At 39.1% G+C, this 20754-nt stretch overlaps 1 protein-coding gene across 7 annotated transcripts in view; it reads left to right on the forward strand.

Annotated features, from left to right (window-relative positions):
• ENOX1 (ecto-NOX disulfide-thiol exchanger 1) overlaps positions 1-20754 on the forward strand; it is a 366853-nt gene that overhangs the window by 65220 nt on the left and 280879 nt on the right. For 6 of the 7 annotated variants that reach the window (XM_054052495.1, XM_054052503.1, XM_054052479.1 and 3 more), the window contains exon 2: positions 9324-9397. The exons of the other annotated variant lie outside the window; for it this stretch is intronic. The gene's annotated coding sequence lies outside the window, so the exon portion shown is untranslated. The remainder of the gene's footprint in view (positions 1-9323; positions 9398-20754) is intronic. 7 annotated transcript variants of the gene reach the window in all.

Genomic DNA, 20754 nt, shown 5'->3' on the forward strand with positions numbered 1-20754 from the left:
TTCCTTTTATGGTCACTAGACCCTATATTTGGGTGCAATTTATCTAAGCTATTTTAGATATCCAAGCTAGGACAAAAGGAATTGAGTCCTAGAGGTACCTATTTCTTTCTCTCAGTTTAAGAAAGCCCGAGGTGATGAGTTCAGATATTGACATCTGCAATTCGTGAGACAATTCCCTGCTAGGTGCTGAAGTCTTGGGGAACGATACAGAACGGCTGTGCTGGAGGGCAACCTGATTTATATTGATCCATCCCTCTGTAGCGGACCTTGGACTCCCTTGGGCATTTAAAGGTAGAGTCTGTGGATGTTCAGACATCGTGGTTCAGTAAGTCAGAAGTCTTGGTGCTGTCCATGGCAATGCCACTGCAGCTTGGAGGAAGCAGCGAGGTGCTTGAGCACTCAGAGAGGCTTAATACCTTGTGTGTCTTGGGACCATTCCTAATATATTTGAATGTCATTGAATTCAGCACAAAAGTGTGATGGTTAAAATGGAAGGGAGGGGGAGGAGTGTGTGTGTGAATATAAAGTTTTCTTTTGCATAGACTTAAAATCATATAATATCTTAAGTTGGAAGGGACCTATAAGGATCATCATGTCCAACTCCCTGATCCTTATTGGACTACCTAAAACTAAACTATATGACCAAGAGCATCATCTATATGCTTGTTGAACTCTGACAGGCATGGTGCAGTGACTACTTCCCTGGGGAGCCTGTTCCAGTGACTGACGACTCTCTCAGCAAAGAACCTTTTTCTTCTGTCCAACCTGAACTGAAGCATGTGCACCATTTACCTAGGGAGTAGGAGGTCTAGATGCCAGATATGTTGGTTTTCAAATCCCTTTGAGGTCATCTGGTGGCAGATGTCCCTGCCCGTTACAAGTGCATTGGAACTAGATGATCTTTAAGGTCACTTCCAACCCAACCCATTCTATGATTCTAGGGAAGAAGTCTATAGTCAACATCTTTCACTTTCTGAAGGCTCTAAAAAAATGGCTTTTATATGACAGATGCCTACTGTTTTCCTCTCCTCTATGAGGTATTTTTTTCTTCACTGACAGCTTAGTGCTCTAGATCCTAACTGCAGCCCTAGGCAGATGCCTGCTCTGTTGCACTTTGTGCCTCTAGGTTAGCCGTAGGTCATAGTTTGCTCTCCACACAGGTATAATAATTCCTGTTTTATACTGGAGTAACTATGAAAAGAAATCAGTGTCTACCTTTTGTTCATTACTAAATAAAAATAAGTTAAGTATGTTTTCCCAGTGGATGTTTACCTTCTGTCAGGCTTTCTGACAAAATATGCTAAGCTTCTATTCCCTATAATTTGTATATAATATTCAGAAAGAGACTTTGTTCTAAATACATTTGGAGGGCAATACCGGGGGGGAGGGAGGAGAGCTGTTGAAACCAACGGATAATGTCAACACAAGATAATATGTTTATAATGTAGTCCTGAATGAATTTAGACTTAAAATTAAAAGAATTTTTTCAAGCATCTCAAGAGGTGAAATTCTGGAATGAACTCCAAACACACTAGTTAAGTAGAAAATCAAAATAATTTGAAGACAGAATTTGGTAAATTTAGGGAAGGTTTTATGAGAACACTTAGGAACATTTAGAGAGGTGAAAGAAAAGTTAAACATGCAATATGAATATCCAGTTATAGTGTTACCAAAGGGACTAGAAAGGAGACCGGCCACTGCTCATGTGTTTGCCCTATCAACTATTTTGTGTTTAATTCAGCAATTGCTGGATCCTCCTGTTAGCTAATGGATGCCAGAAGGTCTCTGTCTGAGGTCAGTGTACCTTTCCTTAAAATTGTTTTCTAATACTGTTTTATCAACACTGTGGTCAACAAATTCTACCACTAGCCTGTCTACTAGTCATCTTTATCTTGATAAGCTACTTCCCATTATTTCTGACTTCTCAGAGAATGACATCTTGTTCACTTTTAGCAGGAGGCACAATTGACTACTTAGAAAGACTTTCTACACACCTCTCAAGTTGTTTGATCCTGCTTATCTTCTCAGCTTCCATATTTGCTTCTGAGACCAAAGGGAAAGTTGGTCTTTCACTTCTGTAATGCTAAAAATGTGGATTTCAGCTGCCCCTCATTAGAATGGGTGTCCATTTCACGAGGTCATAATTGTCCTCTTCTTTCTTCTATGGATCTTTTGACCCACCTGTGATTCCCAAAGCTGGATTTTACTGATGGCTAGCTCTGAATGGTTCCTATTTTATGCAAGAATGAGGCATCATAACCTTCAGATGCTGTGGTGCTAAGGACCTTCCAAGGCAGTTGAGTGTCATGAACATGCAGAGCTTACCCATAATATCCTCCATAGATCTTATTCCTGAAAAATATGGTCTATATTCAACTTACTGGAACCCCTATTTTTTACATTCCATGTGATTCTTTGAATAGGGTTTTCCCATAGATTGTCACTGTAGTTAAAAAAGGAAAGAGTTAGAGGTTCATTGTATTTATTGCATTTAGCCGTGTAATGAGTTTTTTAGTAGGTTGAAATAGCACACCTTAATGTTTCTACCTTTCTTCTAAAAGAAAAAAAAAGGTAAGTATTTCCATATGGAGTTTATATTCCAACTTCTACACTGCAGTGATGGCAGCACATTTTTGCATATCTCAGACCCTCTGAAGATGTAGCAAAGTAACATAAGCTTCATATTGTCAAAGCAAAAGCAGTGGCCGTGTTGTGTGCCTCTTCTGCCTGTGTCAGGGCAGGTGAGGACTGTTGCCCTTCAGAAGTGCCTACCACAGTAAAGTTGCTCAGTACTTCAGGTTGGGAGTCTTTGCACCTTTGCATCTCTGCTTCCCACCTGACTTTAAATGCTGATGACCCCTGGTGGAAAAAAAACCCTGAAAGTAACAGGTTAAAAAAGATGTTTTATTGCATTATCACATAGCACACACCATTGCACACAGGGTGACTGCGATTTTGTCAATGATGGTGTGCAGGTTAATGTACTTTATTGAAGCTTTTTTATTAGATTGAACTGAAAAGCGTACAGGAGGCTTTTTTTTTTTTTTTTTTTTTTTTAACCCTGAAATCTATTAGATGTTGCATCTTAGGAGAGCTGTAAGAAGATTGACTCCCAAGATTAATCTTTTCCTCTCTACTTAGGGAAAAGTTAGAATATCTGATTTTACTTACAATAATTTGTATAATTTCATATGAGTTCGGGAGATAAGAGAAGACGTGAGATAGAGGTTGCTTAATTTGCCTTTATTAACTGTATTAACTGTGAATCTGTTGGCCTCAATGTACAGTCGAAAGGGGACACATTTTTCTGTACTTGTAGATTGATGTTGAAAAGTACATATTTAAAATAGAGATGGTAATGATGGAATCTGAGGGAGTTATTCTGAGAAATGAGGAATAATAAAGAAAGGTGTGGCATGTTCATCTATTCCCAGATTTCAGTCTTCGACTGAATGCAAAGCCAGAAAACCCACCATCTTACAGATTTAAGAAAAATATATGTAAAGGTGAGAATAGCCTGTGCTGTTAAATATTGCTGTCTGGCATGCAAAAGCGATATATAATGTGAAAGATACCACCCCTTAATTGTCAGTGGTACAAACTCAATTCTAGAAAAACATTAGGAATACTCACTGTAATGTATGTTCATTTGCAGATACATAAAAACATTTTCCATAGTGCCTAGCTCATACTGAATATTCAGTGTAACAGAATGGAAGGGATTTTACTAGTTAATGCTTTCAAAATGAAGAGATCACAATACATTTCTGGCATGGCGTTTCACCCTGCACTCTTATTTTAGAGTTTGTTTAATTCTCAATGCAGGAACTGCGGTCTCATGATGCAGAGATTTGAGAACCCTGCATTGAGTACTGCCCAACACAGTCATTGTGCCTAAGGCACTGAGCAAAACTTGTGTCTAGCTTTGATAGTAACAGCAATTATTGCTGTAGTAACATGAAATGTATAATGGAAGATATAAGAGTTGAAGCTGCTTTTATTAGACTTGTTTGGGGGAAGGGAAAATTTTACTTGTAAGACTGTTAGCTCGTACTTGAACCATATTCACGTTGAGGATTTTATTCCTAGCATAGCATAACCAAGAACCACCTAAGAAAGTGTTACTTAGAGAGTGTTTGTTTGTCTTCCTTTTGCGACCCTAGCAGGAGAGTTCCCTTTATTCCTACGAAAACTTGAATTCTGTAGAATGAGATGGACACCAGCTGAAGAACTGTAGGCTTAATAGACAGCATGCAAAAGAATTGGTCAACTGCACCCTGGACTTTGTCCATCATGGACTCCAGAGGAATGTGACTGAAGGGAATATGAAGAGGCCAGACAATTTGTGTTCTATGTCTGTAGTCTGTGGATGACTGGGGGTGCACAAAGGTGATAAAAAATTATTAATTATCAAGAATCAGTTTTATGTTAGTACACATGATAGTCTGAGGACATCTTTTCAAAGGATGAGTAACACCTCTACTAAAAAGTAAAGAGTGCAGAAACAGTGATACAATCTATTTCTACCTCAGGGCATCACTAGCTATACATAGGCTCCTCTGACAGATGTTTTCAGAGAGACTTTTTAAAAGGAGATAATCACGATAATTGATGGTCTTCTTTCTCTTTCACACCTTCTTGTCCTAAACAGTAAAGCCAGGATCCAGAAACTCTGTGCCTTCTGGTTTCTGATGTGCTTACTGTGCTGTGTTCTTTTCAATGTGTTCTTTCCCAAGTGAAAAATTAGACAAGTTCTATCTAATTTTTTTTCCTGTGAATTCATAAAGGGTAATTGTGGATTTTAGCTTCTTTGACGAAACACTGAAAATGCTTGTTTTTTTTAAAGTGGGTTGGTGAAAATAACTCTCTGTTGCCAGGGGGCAAAAAGATCTAGAAAATGTTGCGTTTTTTTCATTGAAAATCATTTTAGCTTATAAGCCATTCTTTCCTTATCTTGATAAAAAAAAATTATCGGATCTCTAGATCAATAATGTTGAAAACGGCAACAGCATTGATCATCCTAGACGCATGTTGTTTTCTAATGTGCTTTCATATCTGAGCAGTTCCTTATGCTGTAAATATTGGTCTGACTTACGCTCAGACTTCAACCTCACATTGCGCAATGGCAGAAAAGAAAAGGAGCGGTTTAAATGCAGCAAGGCTTGGAAATACCAATTTTTAAAAAATGTCAGCATGTCAAAACATTGAAGGAAAATATTGAAGTGTACCAGTATGCTTCCAGTTCGCCTGTTTCTGAATGCTTTTCTATTGAATAATCACATCTTCTAGGGTCTAAAGCAGTGGTTCATTGTACGTAACGCATTACTGTTATGCCACAAGGCATTGAGAAAAAAGAGATTGAAATTATCTGGAAGAAACCAAATCAGTTTATTTCAAAGACAAATTAGATAGATCTATCTTATCATTCTCTATAAGTTTCTTAAGCACATTACTTGCTGAAGTGGTATCAGGCATTTTATATAGCATAGCAATTTGCATACGTTCATTAAGCTGTGCTTTGTAAAGCTTTCTGACAGGGGTATTTGATGAATCCTTTCATGAACTGTGTTGCTTCTTTACACAGAGCAATCTGTTAAATCATACCTTTGTCCTTCAGTTTGTCAGAATCCATAAATGAAGCAGATGTTAAATAACTGTGGGAGGGGTTTGGGGATTTTTTGGTGTTTGCAGAATATGGGATAACTGTGAAGGGCATGATGTGTTTGTAAAAGTGACAGCTGGTGTTATTAAAGATAGAAAATATGCTATAAGTAAAAACTTTCCCTGACATCTTTTTGCAACTCTTTGAGGTTTGGTTTGGTTTTTTTTTTTTCAATAGTAGATGGGTGGTCACTTCTGAAATAAACACCACTAATGTTATGCACAGCAAATCATTTGCTTATACTTACATACAATCGTTCTTATCTTTGGCTGCAAATGTTCTGTCACAGAGCTATCTCAGCCAAGCAATAATTCATTATATTTCTCTATAAATATGTTATAAGAAATTCTCAGGTCAACAGTCCCTTGAGGCGTGTCTTTGAGCAATATTGTTTCATGTGTTATTCCATTAGTAGAATTTTACAGCCAGTTGATCTTTTGAAGGCTACTTCTACGACACAGGTTTTGCTGATATATAAAGGGGAAAGCAAAGCCTGGGGAGCAGCAGAGGGGGAGGTGCTGATCTCTTCTTTCTCTTCTGGTGACTGATAGGACACAAGGAAATGGAATGAAGGTGGGGTAAGTTCAGAATGGACATAAGGAAAAGGTTCTTCACCGAGAGGGTTGTCAGTCACTGGTACAGGCTGCCTGGGGAAGCGGTCATTGTGCCAAGCCTGACAGTGTTCAACAAGCAGGTGGATGACGGATGGTCTTAGTTCTATGGTTTAGTTTTAAGTAGTCCTGCAAGGAACAGGGAGTTGCACTCAGTGATACTTATGAGTACCTTCCAACTTGAGATATTTTGTGATTCTGTTTGGAAAACGTGTTAAAGCTAAGTTATGAAGAAGGACATAGGGAAAAAATGGAGGGAATAACTGTAGAAAATAAAGAGTAAACTTTGGCTATCCTTTGATCTTACAGATTTTTATTAGTATTACCCAGTACACAGCTCCCACTCCTTTTAGAGGTGATATGCAGATGATTTTCACATCAACTTTATTGGCATTCTCTTTCTGATTTTGCTACGCCTTATTATGGAAATTTGGGGGAATTGAGTAGAAGATGCAAAAGGCGGAGATGTATGTCACTTGTGCCTCTGTGATGGAATCTGAACTTCTGAGCCTGGTTTTTCTGCAGTTGACATCAACAGCAGCAATGGCGATATAGTGTGTAGAACAAATAATCCTAGAAGTTGTCATGATTATAGAGATTCCTTGAAAATATGTAGAGAAGACCAGTGAAGGATTTCTGTAGTTGTTCTTGCACATCAAAGTAGGCAGCAGCTACAAATCAATGAACTGTTGCTTTTGTAAGAAGAATTGGCAGAATCTTTCACTCAGTTGCTGGATAAAAATTTCTACTGCTTCTGTTTCTCAGAGCAAGTCTCATCTTTCTGTCTGATTATCTTGCAAAAAATGAGAGGTAAAATAATTATCCATGCTGATATTTACATTTTGTCTCTCTGCTTGAAAATTATGAGCTTACAGAAGGGAACAGAAGGAGTCTAGGACTCCTTCGATGGGCTGAGCTTTTGGAGAAGAAAATGCCTGCTCTTCAGCTGGAGCACATGGGTGCTCCCAACCAGGTGACCATTGATGCATAGTGGGTATAGATTGTTCTATAACTGATTAATTTTAACTCTGCTGGGGTGATTCACTTTGCCTACACTGAAAATCATGCAGTGGGTACCAGTAGGGCAGTGGCAGGCAAAAACTCAGGCAAAATTGCGGGGAAAGGAAAAAGGCAAGACTTTTTCTAACATGAACTCTTACTTATAAGAGCTGTGGCTGTGTGGCAGCACTGTGTGAAAAAGTGTTTCCTGTTGCAGTGGGGTTCCTCAGGGCTCAGTACTGGGTCCAGCCCCGTTCAATGTCTTTATCAATGACATGGATGAAGGCATTGAGTACACCCTCAGCAAGTTTGCAGATAACACCAAGCTGGGAGGAAGTGTCGATCTGCTGGAGGGTAGGGAGGCTCTGTAAAGGGATCTGAACAGGCTGGATCAACATGCTGAAGCCAGTGGCATGAGGTTCAACAAGGCCAAATGCCGGGTCCTGCACTTTGGGCACAACAACCCTATGCAGCGCTACAGACTGGGGGAAGAGTGGCTGGAGAGCTGCACGGAGGAGAAGGACCTGGGGGTGCTGGTTGACAGCCGACTGAACATGAGCCAGCAGTGTGCCCAGGTGGCCAAGAAGGCCAATGGCATCTTGACTTGTATCAGAAACGGTGTGACCAGCAGGTCCAGGGAGGTTATTCTCCCTCTGTACTCGGCACTGGTGAGACTGTGTTCAGTTCTGGGCTCCTCACCACAAGAAGGATGTTGAGGCTCTGGAGTGTGTCCAGAGAAGAGCAATGAAGCTGGTGAGGGGACTGGAGAACAAGTCTTACGAGGAGTGGCTGAGAGAGCTGGGGTTGTTTAGCCTGGAGAAGAGGAGGCTGAGGGCAGACCTTATTCCTCTCTACAACTACCTGAAATGAGGTTGTGGAGAGGAGGGAGCTGGCCTCTTCTCCCAGGTGACTGAGGACAGGACAAGGGGGATTGGCCTGAAGCTCCGTCAGGGGAGGTTCAGGTTGGATATCAGAAAAAAATTCTTCACAGAAAGAGTCATCGGGCACTGGAACAGGCTGCCCAGGGAGGTGGTAGAGTCACCTTCCCTGGAGGTGTTTAAGGAAGGGGTTGATGAAGTGCTTAGGGACATGGTTTAAGGGAGTGTTAGGAATGGTTGGACTCGATGATCCAGTGGGTCTTTTCCAACCTAGTGATTCTACGATTCAAAAATGTTAATCGTGCCACAGAAATACTCAATACGGAATCTACTCATGATGGTGAAGTTGATGTGGTCACCTCAGAAATCATTGTCCAGAACAAAGATTGGACCAAGTGCATTTGGACATCTGAACTATTTTTACCTTTTTTTCCTCCCCTCCTTTGTGTCTTTCCTTGGTGTGCTGAATCTGTTTCTTTTTCCTCATTTGTCCTGCCCTTTTTTTCTTTCTTAAGCACATTAGAGTTATCGGGGTCACTGTGCAAGATTCACTGGGAAAATTTACAGACACTCTAGGACTAATTGTGATTAGGTGTTACACATATGCTTACAAAAAATGTATATCTAGAATTTCAACCTGTAGCAGAACTGCCATGTTCAGCATTTTTTGACAAGAAAGAGCTAATGCACATAATGATATCCTTGGTTTTTAATGTTGTTTCCCTAATCATGCCACTGTCTTGCTGGAAAATAAAGGCAGAATATTGCTTAAATGTACATAGGGATGCTTGTGGTTTCCTAAATCATTTATGTCTTCAGATATGCCACTGGCAATTGTGCATATTCAATATGTTGGTTTTGTTCTTGCATTATAGATAGTTGTAGCAAAATTGCTATTTGAAAATTTTATGATTTTCAGTTTTCTACTTATTATGAACTTGTATGTAGAAGTCACCTAAGATTCTATACAATAGCATATATCTTAAATTTAATACCCTATAAATTATCATACAATCATTGTTATCACCCACAAAATTTTTCAGGTCACGCACAACTTTAGAATGATAAGTTCATAAACTAATTTCTAAATAGTAATTTTGCACAATAGATTTTTTCTTTTATATGCTTAAACAATATAGTAGCTTTTTAAAATACATATTATCTCCTTTTTAGATCTTGGACTCTGAACTTGAAGCAATTCTCGGTTATGTGCTTTTTGAAACTTGGAGAATATCTGCATTAAATAGGTACGTGTAATGGATACACGCATGTTTTTGTTGGATGATTTGGAGTGTGTGTGAGTTTTGTTGACAGTTTGGTGCTGAACTTCTTAAAGCTTTTGGCAAGCTTCCATGAATGGGACAGTATTACGGATCTTGGCCTGCTGAATTTTCAATAGCACGTGTTATTTGTATGGCAAAATTTGGGAAGCATATGATGCTTACAGTTACTCAGAAATATACAGCCAAACTTACAAATGTAACTTCAAACTGAATAAAAAGATGACCCTCCACAAGCAAGTAAGAAGTTTTGAAGGTAAAATCAGTCAGCTGGAAGAAGTAGGTCTACTCTTGAATCCCCCCCATACTTGAGGCTGTGCTTTAATTGGCTTTTTGTGTGTGTTTCCTTTGGTTTTCTTTACAACTGCTGAAGTAGTAAAGGCACAAATGTGGCTGAATATTGGGAAGAAAATTGCCATAAAGGTCAAAATCTTGCAGTTCTTAGAAATTTTCTCAAGTATTTCAGTGAATCTGAATATCTCCCTTGGAACATCTATGGTAAATATTGGTGCAGTTTCAGAAATACATTCTTGCATGTTACAAAGCATTTTTTAGGTGATTTCTTTTTTAAAAGTCACGTCATACTTTATGAAATTTCAAACTCTGCTGAACTCCTAGCAATGGGGAAAAGGAAATGAGAAGATTTTGAAGATTTTATTCTTTCTAAAGAATTTATAGACATAGACTTTTTTTTGAGTCTCTGCTCTGAAGTGGAAAACTGTTCCTGAATACATGGATGTAACAATTGAACTTACATTGATCCGTATGAGAGACTTTCAAGATGTTTTCAATGGGGAGAGCTTGAATTGTTCTTATTAATAAAATCCATGACCAGTTTTTGGTGTTGAGGACCCTTCCACAAAAATAGTTTTTGCACTAAGTTGCTTGACTTGTAAGAATGCAATTTTTTTTCATAGTGTGCATGATTTGTAGGTCCTAAGATGTCTGGCAAAGCTGGAGAAGAATCATGTGTCCATTTTATGCATGGGATCAGGAACTTGCCTGCATCACTTAATGTATGATTGTCCTACTAGTGGATTTCCTGGAGGTTGAGACCTGTGTCCAGGCCTGTCAGGGATTCCCATGTCTAATAGTCCTTGCAGAGTATGTGTAGAAGATCACAGCAGTGTTTCTGATTACATTTCCTTATTGTTTCTCAAACCTATTGACATACCTTTACTTCTCTCCTTTCCATCAATTCCCTCTTTGCAGTACATTTCTTCGGTCTCATTTGTTTTGCTTTGTTTTCTCCTTTGCTCCTTTATTTTGCTTTCCCATGCTTTTGTGTCTTTTCCTTCTCTTTTTAATTCACTTTCAATCTCTGGAGATTGGCAGCAGTGGGATCTTACACAGGGAGGAGCTTTAGAAAAAAAAATCATAGCAGAATGAGCTTCCCTTTTACTGCCTCTCTAGAGAGCCTGCTGTAAAAGGCAACTTGCTGTCATTCCTGTAAATTTTCTTTTGCAGTCAACTCTGCTGGGTGTCCCCTTTGTGCCCTCTGAACATCTGTGTTGCAGCTTATGTGTGAACCCAACTGGAGAACAAATGTGTGAACCTGCTTCTTATTTTGAGCAGGAAGCTGCTGCTATTAGTAGGGCACGTGGCCTTGGTTCACCTGCGACTTCTAATATTCATCTGGGAGCAAACTATCCGTCTATCCTCTCCCCTCTTGCTAACAGTGCCCTTGTCTAGGGGGTAGCATGTTTCCCTGCTTTCCTCAAGAGACTGACCAATGCCCGTCAATTGTCAGATTTCATTTTCTCCTTGAATTTTTCCCAAGACATTATGCAAAAAGGAAGAAAGCAATAAGTACTGTAGGACTTTTATGGCATAGTTTACTTTCTGTTGCTCCTGGAAACTTCTCCCTGCCCACAGTAGTGCAGGTGCCACCCAGTAGCACCACCCTTCTGCACAAGGAAGAAGTCTTCAAGCCTTGCAATATCCACGCTCAAGGGATGTCAGAGCAAAAGAGGAAGCCCCATTCCTCAGGCTATGCACAGGATTCCAAGAGAAGGTGACAGTGTTTCTGTGCTGTTTTTGGACACAGCACGAGACAACCCATTGAGCAGGAAAAAAAAAAAAAGAAAAGAAAAAGAAGAAGCAACACTGCCCTGTTCACAAAAGTGCTATCGCACTTGAGCATGCTCAGCAAAGTTTGAAAAACGTAGGTGATGAACTGCACTCTTTGTGGCATATGTGTGCATCCAATAGAAAAATGAAATCTGTTATGTCGAGTTGTCTTATGTCGACTTATGCTTGAGGAGTTGTTATGACAAGGCTGGGAGGTGCAGAAACTTTTCTGAAAGATCAGGTGTGATAACAGAGAAGGACTGTAACTCTGCAGGGAGGAAGTTGCGGGGTTTGAGGTCAGTCTGAATCAGCATCCATCAGCTGGGAATGAAGCAAAGCTGATTTAGCAAGAGCATGCACCAATTCAGCAGCTTACCTCAGATGTTGGTGTTGGAAAGACTCAGAGAAAATATTCCCAGCTGACCTTATCTGAAATGGCTACTGGGCAACATTGCTTTCCTTCCCTTTCATTAAGTGAGCTTCCTTTTGGCAGAAAGGTACATGAATTTCAGAGCTTTCCAAGCCAGGTTATAAAAAGTTGCCCCCTTTCTTTCCTAAACTAACCATAGAGGCAGTCCCAGTGCACTGCAGAGCACATATGAATCCTGCATGGGCAACGGTCTCCCTTGTTCATTTGTGTATGCACTTGTTAGGGAGGGGCGGGTTGGTCTGACTTATTGTACAACTGGGAGTGCTAAACAGCAAAAAGTTTCTAAACAAGAAAATCTGTTCCGTTTTAAACTTTGGCGGACAGATATCTGTCTTCTGTCTGTGGCAACCTATGCCAAACAGCAGAAGAACTGTGAAGTTTGTGTTCTGAAACCTTGGAGAAATAACTGGCACACTGCAATGTGTTTTTTTTAAGAAAAAAAAAAAAAAACTACACAGGAAACTGAAAAATTAAATACAGAAACTAATGTTAAATTGTGACAAGCAGGCAGAGGCCAGGGAAGTTTATCTGGCAGAATTGTACACTTCCCACCTCCATCTGTACATCAAAATCCTTGGTCAAGGAGGCATGGAGCCCTTTGTCACTGCTGCACGGGCATTGCTGTGGATTAACAGCAGGCAGCAGTTGCCTACCTTGGAGGCAGTCACCTGCAGCAGGATCACCCGAGGTGTTGCGCAGCCTGACATAGCAAGGAGGAAGGTAGCTGATAGTCTTAGAGGTCTCTATGGCTCACAAGACCCCTCCGGAGGTGTAGGGTGGCTGTTTTACTCTCCTTACAACCAGCAAGGTTGTACGCTGAAGAAGACAGTGCCAAATTTGAACAGCTGTTTCCTCAAACAGCTCCTTGCTGGAGTACTTAAGCAAGGGAGCTCTACTCAGAGGAGAGGGGGACATGGATGAAACAGCGGGGTCTAACCGCAGTGTTTGCTCCTCGGGGGTCACAGACTGCAGGGAAGAGAGTCAGAGCAGCCTTGAGGCTGCTTCAGCAAAAAGCTGGGGTTGTAGCAGCCCTCAGCTGGCTCTGAGCCAGGAATTACATGCAGATGTTTTATCTACTCTTGTTCTTTCTTAGCACTTCATTGAAAAAGGAGTATGTTGCCGTTGGTGAGCTTTCGATCAGCCCTATGGATCAGATGGGAAACAAAGCAGGACTGTGCATCAGTCAGTACCAACTGGGCAGTAGCAATTTGGTTTGGTTGGAGAAGGTGTCAGCTTTTAGCGGTTCCCTGTTGGCTTTTAATTTATTTCCCCTTCTAGGTACCGCACCTTATTTAGTAATGTGGATCACTGTGGTGGTGTCCCTTCTATTTATCAAAGTTATGCAAAGAAGTTATGCACTGAAACTATTTCCTTTTTCTGAATTGCTTTGGCATTGTGACCATTTGTCTCTCTCTGCAGTGCTAGAAAATGTGTGTATACAGCAAGTGATTTCACGGATGCCACTTGAGTACCTGGGAATCTGGGAGCAATGTCTTCTTCTGATTCCCTGGAAAAGTCGTGGCTGAGTCACACTGGTAAACATGCTGTATGTTACCAAGTAACACACGTTGTTATTAATTGAGGATGTCAGCATACATGACATCAACTGTCAGATGTAAAAATTAAAGCACTAATAAGGAGCTTTGAAATAGTCTTGTTTAGGATTGGTTTGTAACAGCAGTAATTCCAAACATGAGTTTAATTCTAAATGCTAGAAGATGAAGAAATCCAAGGTAGTGTTTCTGCTTAAATGGCTTAATGAATTTGAGTATTTAAGAAAGTGACAGTGTCCTTATGATATATTTTGTCCACCTTACAGTACTCATCTGGCTGGTTGTCATCTATGGGATTCATTTCTGTAGACCTCCTGAACCTCCATGGCAGAGTTGGTACCTGTCACTGCATGCCATGCATGCAAGGGGTGGAGGTGGTAAATGTCCCAGTGGGTTTTTTAATATGAACAGTCAAGAAGCCAATGACAACAGTGAAGAAGTGGATACGATATACTGTTGATTCCGTTATATCTTTTTACTATGTTTGCGTAAGGAAAATCTTTCCCAATTGCAGAGGTAGGGCACACTCTTGTGTAGTGCTTTCTGTATTGATGCCAATCATGCCTTCTGCTTCCCATCTATCTCAGTGATGTGTATTACTATTCACTTCCCAATGACTGGTCCTGTAATCCTACCTGTGCATAAAGTACGTGGTAGCCAAGTGTAGCAACATGGGAAAGAAGTATCATTATTTTATCAAGACAAGATACCCAGCATAGAGTATCATAAATTGATCCCAGAAGGACAGACCTAGAATATAAACTGTAGTGCTTTGAATACATGCATGTTATAATTGTATTAAACGCTTTGCAGCAATTTGTATTGTATTAGAGCTGACAAAGTATTTTACCTCCTAGTAACTAACTAATGTAAATAGTGTTGATATTTTTCTTTTCCATATTTATAATTACATTAATTGCTTTGTGTATTAATAACAAACAGTTAAGTGTCAGAGCCCAAGCTATAGTTGCCAGTAATCCACAAGTGACTTGTTTGCATTTTCAAAATGTGAACCTGAAGAGTAATTGCCCTTTTTGCAAGTGCATATCTTCACAGCTTAAATTTAACATAAAAAAGCTCACTGTATTACCTAAATATTGTCCTGTTCAATATGAAATGTAGCGTTAATAGAACGTCTTTTGGAAATGAAGAGGAACTGTGCTAAGAGCTCAGAAGACGTCATATGAAAAATAAATGAATAGCTCACATTAGCCAGGAATTGTGACTTATTTCCAAATAAAACTAAGCTTTGAAAAAGATGTTTCCTGCCTTTGAAAATAGTGTCTTTCAGAAATCAAAGCTGGAATACACACATGCAGTGCACTTTTCTTTTTTTTTTTTTTTGAATGTGATTTAATTGGACTAATGCAGTGTCACAAAGAAGAATTAGAGGACTGACTAAATTTTTCAAACAGGAGCTATTTTTTGGGACTGTTTCCAGAGAAATAATCTTTCTGCATTAGTATCCTGCAGACTTTAGCATTTTTATTCTTAGAGACAAAGCGAATTGATATTTTAGTATAAATCTGGTTAAAGAAAGCCTCCTCTTCAGCTCTCTTGGTTGGGTTTTTTCATTTATTTTCTCTGTAATTATGATGCTTTATTTGTGTTGAACTCTTTGCTGGAGGCTGGCATTTAATACAGCTGATGCTTTTGAAAGTTTGCAAACAGCTGGTATTTGTGAGGGTTGCAGACTGAAGAGTCAGTTCCAGCTTAATATTTCAGATGTACCCTGAACTATGTGGGGAAGAGCAAAGGTTGATTAAATTCACAAAATAAGGTGGTTCGTAGTTTTCCAAATATGTCACTCAACCTAAAATTAACTCAATTATTTACCAGTCACACACATGCTAATGAATCCTGAAAATCTCAATTGACCTGCTGCGATGAACTTCACTGTCACCTAATATTATTTGCTCCTAATTTTTCCCTAAAAGGAAAAAGTGATTGTAACATCTATCACATGCAAAGCAAAAGCACTTGGGGATTGTATTATTTTTTTTAATACCTGCAATTCCAGGGTACTAGTAAATTAATTACATTTAATTAGTAAGGCTATAAAAGAGACACTTTTTTTTGAGGATGTCTCCTAAAATTTAATTCCCCAGAGATTTCATGTGTGATATTGATGAAAATGGCTGCTTCTAAGTCAACATCAACAAAATTATTTAAGAAATAAAGCTGAGGTTACCTTTTCATGCAAAATGTGACAAAATTATAAGCTTTACGACATTAAGAGAATGTGGTAAATATAATTTATTATTATTTCTAAAGTTAGAACTACCTTGAAATGGCCCTTGTAACTGTGTGCTGTTTAATATCTTCATCACCTCCCATAGGAGGACAGGCTGAGAGAATTGGGGTGGTTTGGCCTGGAGAAGAGAAGGCTCTGAGGAGACCTTATAGTGACCTTCAAGTACCTGGAACTGCATGCTCTTTAAGGTCCCTTCCAACCCAAACTATTCTATGATTCTGTTATTTGTATTTGAGGTATGGATGAATCTCCAAAAGACTGCTCTGGATTACGAAAAGGTATCTCTCTTTCCCTTTCCAAGGTTTGGTTTCCCCCAAAGCTTTACAGAACCCTGGTTGAAATTGACATTGATCCCTAAAATAGACATCACTGTAGCATCAACATGAGTAGGGCACAATGGCTAAAAAGATTTATCTCCTTTGGTTATTTATGTCAGGAAAATGGTGATATATATATATATATTTAAAGCTGTTGGGCAATGGCAGGCTGTTTGCAGACAGCTGCATGTTCAGCCTTTTTGGCCAGAATGGTTAAGTGGCTAATTAAGTGGACAAGTCATGTCTCTGCACGCCCTTAGGGAGAAGACTGCTATGCCTCAGCTTCCTATGAAAGTTTTGGCAGAGACAAGTTTGAAACTGCTGCGCTCATAGTGAGATGTGGTGCTGGGCATAAGATGGGCTTGCTAGAGCCTGTTTTACTCGATTTTTCTCAGTCACTGCTGCCCACAGAGAAATATAAAAAGTCTAAAAAAATCCTGCAGTTTTGAAAACTGAAATTAAATCATCATATTCATTTGAATTTCTTTCTGTGTTGTTCCAAAGTGTTACTGAATTTGTTTAGAAGATTGATGGTTTGATTTTTGGTGCTTTTTTTCCAATCATTCCCAAGATTTTCTTACTTGATTCATTCAGTGACATCAGCTATAGTGACCCAACAGTTGTTTCCATGGTGACAAATTGCAGTGTTACAAGCACACTTGTATGAGTTGGGTAAGAAAACTGATCAACTGAAAATGGAGAAAGTTTGCTTGCAAAAACAAACCAGAAATATTTGGTAAAAGTTTGCAGTAGAATGGCTCGGAAATCCAAAAATTATTTTTAAAATAGCCCAATCTTCAGTACCAGCATGGCTAGTTTCATAGTGAAGTGCAAAGGACTCTGTCCACATCTGGTAACAGCAAGCACCTGGAGAACACTTAAAATAGATAAGTAATTCCATAATAAGAGTGAATGAATTTAACTACAATTAAAAAAATAAAGCTTAATGTTCCTTCTCTAAACTGTGGCAGCTAGCATCACAGCTTATTGTGAGTAAGGTCTGGCTCCTTGATAAATTGCATGTTAAAAGGATCTTGAGTATTTCTATTATGTCACAGATCCATTTCCAATTGCATATGGGTGCAAGCCAGGAGCTTGACCACTAAAGATGATGGAGTTGCATCAGACTTATGTAAATGCAGATGAATTCTGACTTGCATTCAATATACGTGGTAAGGAACATGCATCCAAATGTAGGAGGCCCCAGATGATACTGTTGTATGGTATATGGTATCATCATGGATTTAAATACTATTTGGGCTACATGCTAATAATGCCAAAAACCCCCTTGATATGTACAGTGACAATTAGAATTAATTCCACTCTCGTCATGACAACTCTCAGTGGGAATATTGTGCCTTGGCTGGGCTCAGACATTATTTCCAATAAGTATAGAAGTGATGGCTCACAGTGCTGCAAAGTGTTAGGATATCTCAGGGGAAATCTCATCAGATTATGTGATAAGTTTGAAATTAATCCATGTCCCCACTGCATTTCCACAATATACAGTTGTCTCTCTGATGGCTTAGAAGGAAAGGTAAGTGCTGCCATTGTAAATCAACAAAGGGAATGCTGCAATACATTCTCTTGCTAGAGGACTACACTTCTTTCTGAGTTGATACAGGCAACTCAGAAAATGGTTATATAACTTTCTTACACTGCAGACATATTGTTGTCTGGTTTGTAACCTCATTATGCCACATCATCATCTTTCTTGCAGTTCTCCCTGCCTTCAGTTCAGCAGACATTAATTTTTACATTATCCTTTTGAAAATCCAGAAGGCAAAAAGTTGTTGAGAATTTCTTGCTTCTGGCACAGACACAACCAGGCTATACATCCATCCACCTGTCATTCCTAGATTACTCTGGTGAAGGCTTCTTTACGGCACTGTTCTTGCCTTTTTACAGGCTGGTTTGGGATTGTGTCAAGCTTTACCAGTTCAGGTGTGCAGAACCATGTCACGTTAGGCCAAAAACCTTCTTCTCACCATCTTTCCCTGGGGAGCACACTCTTACATCGTCCATCTAAGAGTGTGTAATTCACCACACTTGTAAATAGTGACTATCTCAAGAAGCCTATGATGAACTTGCCAGCCCATGGGTTTAGTTTATTGAATCCTGCCTGTTCTGGAGGGCATAAGCTCCGTTATGAATCCTTATAAGATTTTAAGCATGCAGGAAAGCTGTTCTCTGGTCAAGAAGTCTTAGAAGGTCTGGACTTCTGTTTCCACCTTGAAGTATGAATGTCAGTGCTAAGCAGTTTTGTAGGCCCAGGGCAGAAAGGAAATTAGCACCATATGAGATGTGCGAGGACCTCTAGACTGGATTGGACCTTTATTTTTTAAAAACAAAGTGACTTTCTATGTTACTTCAGTGAGCATGGAAATACAAAAAGGGGAGACTCTGCATTTCTGTAGCTTCTCTCTCCTCTCACTGATTTAGCTTCATTTGTGTCTGGCTCCTCCATTTAGCTCTCAGTCCTCCATGGGGCTTTCTTCCCATTATAAAACCCATCCTGTTTCTGAGAAGCATTTTCTTTGTTCCTCTGTTAAGTTCTTCCTCAAAGATTCAACAACACAGTGAAGAACCTCTAGGATCCTTTCTGTTGACTTTTCCCTGGTAGACTGTCTACAGGCAGTCTTCCAGTTCTTCTTCTCTGCTGTCTGTCCTTGACTTTACTCTTAAGAGAACACATCTCTCCTTTTCCTTCCAACAGCCAATAGCTGTGACAGTCAAAGCGTTGATCGGGCAGTGCCTTTTCTGTCTTTCTGCAAATTTGTTAGGTTTATATAAACATTTGGTACAGTGGTTTTGATTTGCTATAAACTCTAGTTCTACTTAGAGCTGCTTTTTTATTCCCTGCATTTTGATAGACTGTTTGATCAGCATATCAGCAGTCACTGACACAAGTGTCAAAACATAATAGACACCTGGCTCCCTTTAATTAACCACATAGAAGAGAAAATAAGACAAGCCCCAGATAACGGTTTATTTCCTCTAATACTAATGCTTCCAGATTTGAATCATCTTTATCATCTTTTAAAAACCATCTGACTATATATTAGAATCTCGTACATTTTTTCTGATAGTAGCAAATACAACCACCTTTTTTTCTATTCCTTGTTGTTCATTGTAGCTGGGTTTTGTATGTCATTTGTAGTTGTATTTTTCTCTCATGTGTACTGGGGGAGGTAGAAAGGACTGTGTATTTCTTTATTCTTTTTTACCTTGCTGAGCCAAAGCAGTTGGATTGGGCATGCACCATCCAAAGAGCTGTACACTAAATTCTTATTGATTAGTCATCGAGATGACCAAAAAGGAAACAGATTGGTCACACGGCTGCCCTTGACAGGACATATACAAGACAGTGAGGTTGTAGCAGGAGGATCTGAGGAATCATTATGACTGGTAATGATATATGAAATGGAAAGAAATCAAGTTTTTTCAGAGTCAGTGCTGGGTTTGTGGCAGTCTAAGGAAAAACAATTGCTATTATTTATCAGCTTAACTACTTTTTGATGGAATTGTTTGGGCATTTTTAACTTTGTATGCTGAGAAATTAATAGTTTAAGTACATCTCATTGTGCTTTCTAAAAGATTGAAAGATGTGAACCTGAATAGAGTATGGTACTTAAAATTGTGCTTAGCGTAGAGGTATTTATCTATTTGTCATGTGGAAGGAAAATTAATAATCTTCCTTGTGCACCGAAACTTTATACTGAACTTTTCCTAAAATTTCATTAGGTAGAAGCCCTATGGAAACTGTGCTGTTCAAAACATTTTTATTTTCATGTACTCTAATGTCCGTTTGTTCAAACAAAGAAATGCTTATCTGTTGAAAAGATAGCACTGATAAATTACTTTAGATTTCATGCTTACCTACTGTTTTCCATTTGGCATTAGATTCCTGGTTGAATCCCAGAGGCAGATAGATCTGAATTCAGAAAGTTGCTTTGATTCCTTTTTTAGCCAACCTCTATGACCTGATGATATAAAGGAAATTTAGTCATCTGAAGGACCATCATTCTTCTATAGTTTAAATCCCACTAGATACTGAATAGATTGTAATTTTTACCATTTCCTCTGAACTGTATTATTTTTCAGAAGATGTGTGGGACCCTTACCTTTACTGTCACAACAAGAACACTATAGATATCAACAGTTTAAATATCTGTTGAATCTAAATAGCATGAAAATTGAGCTTGCCATACTCATCCTATCTCATTATAGGTAATGCTGCATATGCTCTGTTAATCCTTTTGAAAAATTATTGACTCCTGAATAACTTTCTTTTACTACTGTAAATCATATCTTTATGTTAATTTTTTTTCTGTCATTGACTTTTAAGTTCAAAGGTCTGTTTTATTTCTCATCAGAAAACAGATTTCTCTCTGTGCTTAACATGTAGTATTACGGGCTCGTGTTTTCCATTTTAATGGAGGTTCATCACTCTTCTCCTCACTGAATAAATGATCCTTATGCAATGCACAATGGGAGCATACAAAAATGGAAGAGTAGCAAAACAATTTAAAAAACTAAAAGGCAACATGCCCTAAGTTAGCTGTATCAGCATATTTGAATGTGTAAGAAAACGTAATTGAGAACTCTTCCCTCATTTGCCAATCTTTACCATACATCTGTTGAGAGAATAATTGTTCTTTACAAAGTAGCAACACTAACCTTAAAACAGGAGGTGCTGC

Source organism: Cuculus canorus, chromosome 1, assembly GCF_017976375.1.
Source record: "Cuculus canorus isolate bCucCan1 chromosome 1, bCucCan1.pri, whole genome shotgun sequence".
Classification (NCBI taxonomy): Eukaryota; Metazoa; Chordata; class Aves; order Cuculiformes; family Cuculidae; genus Cuculus; species Cuculus canorus.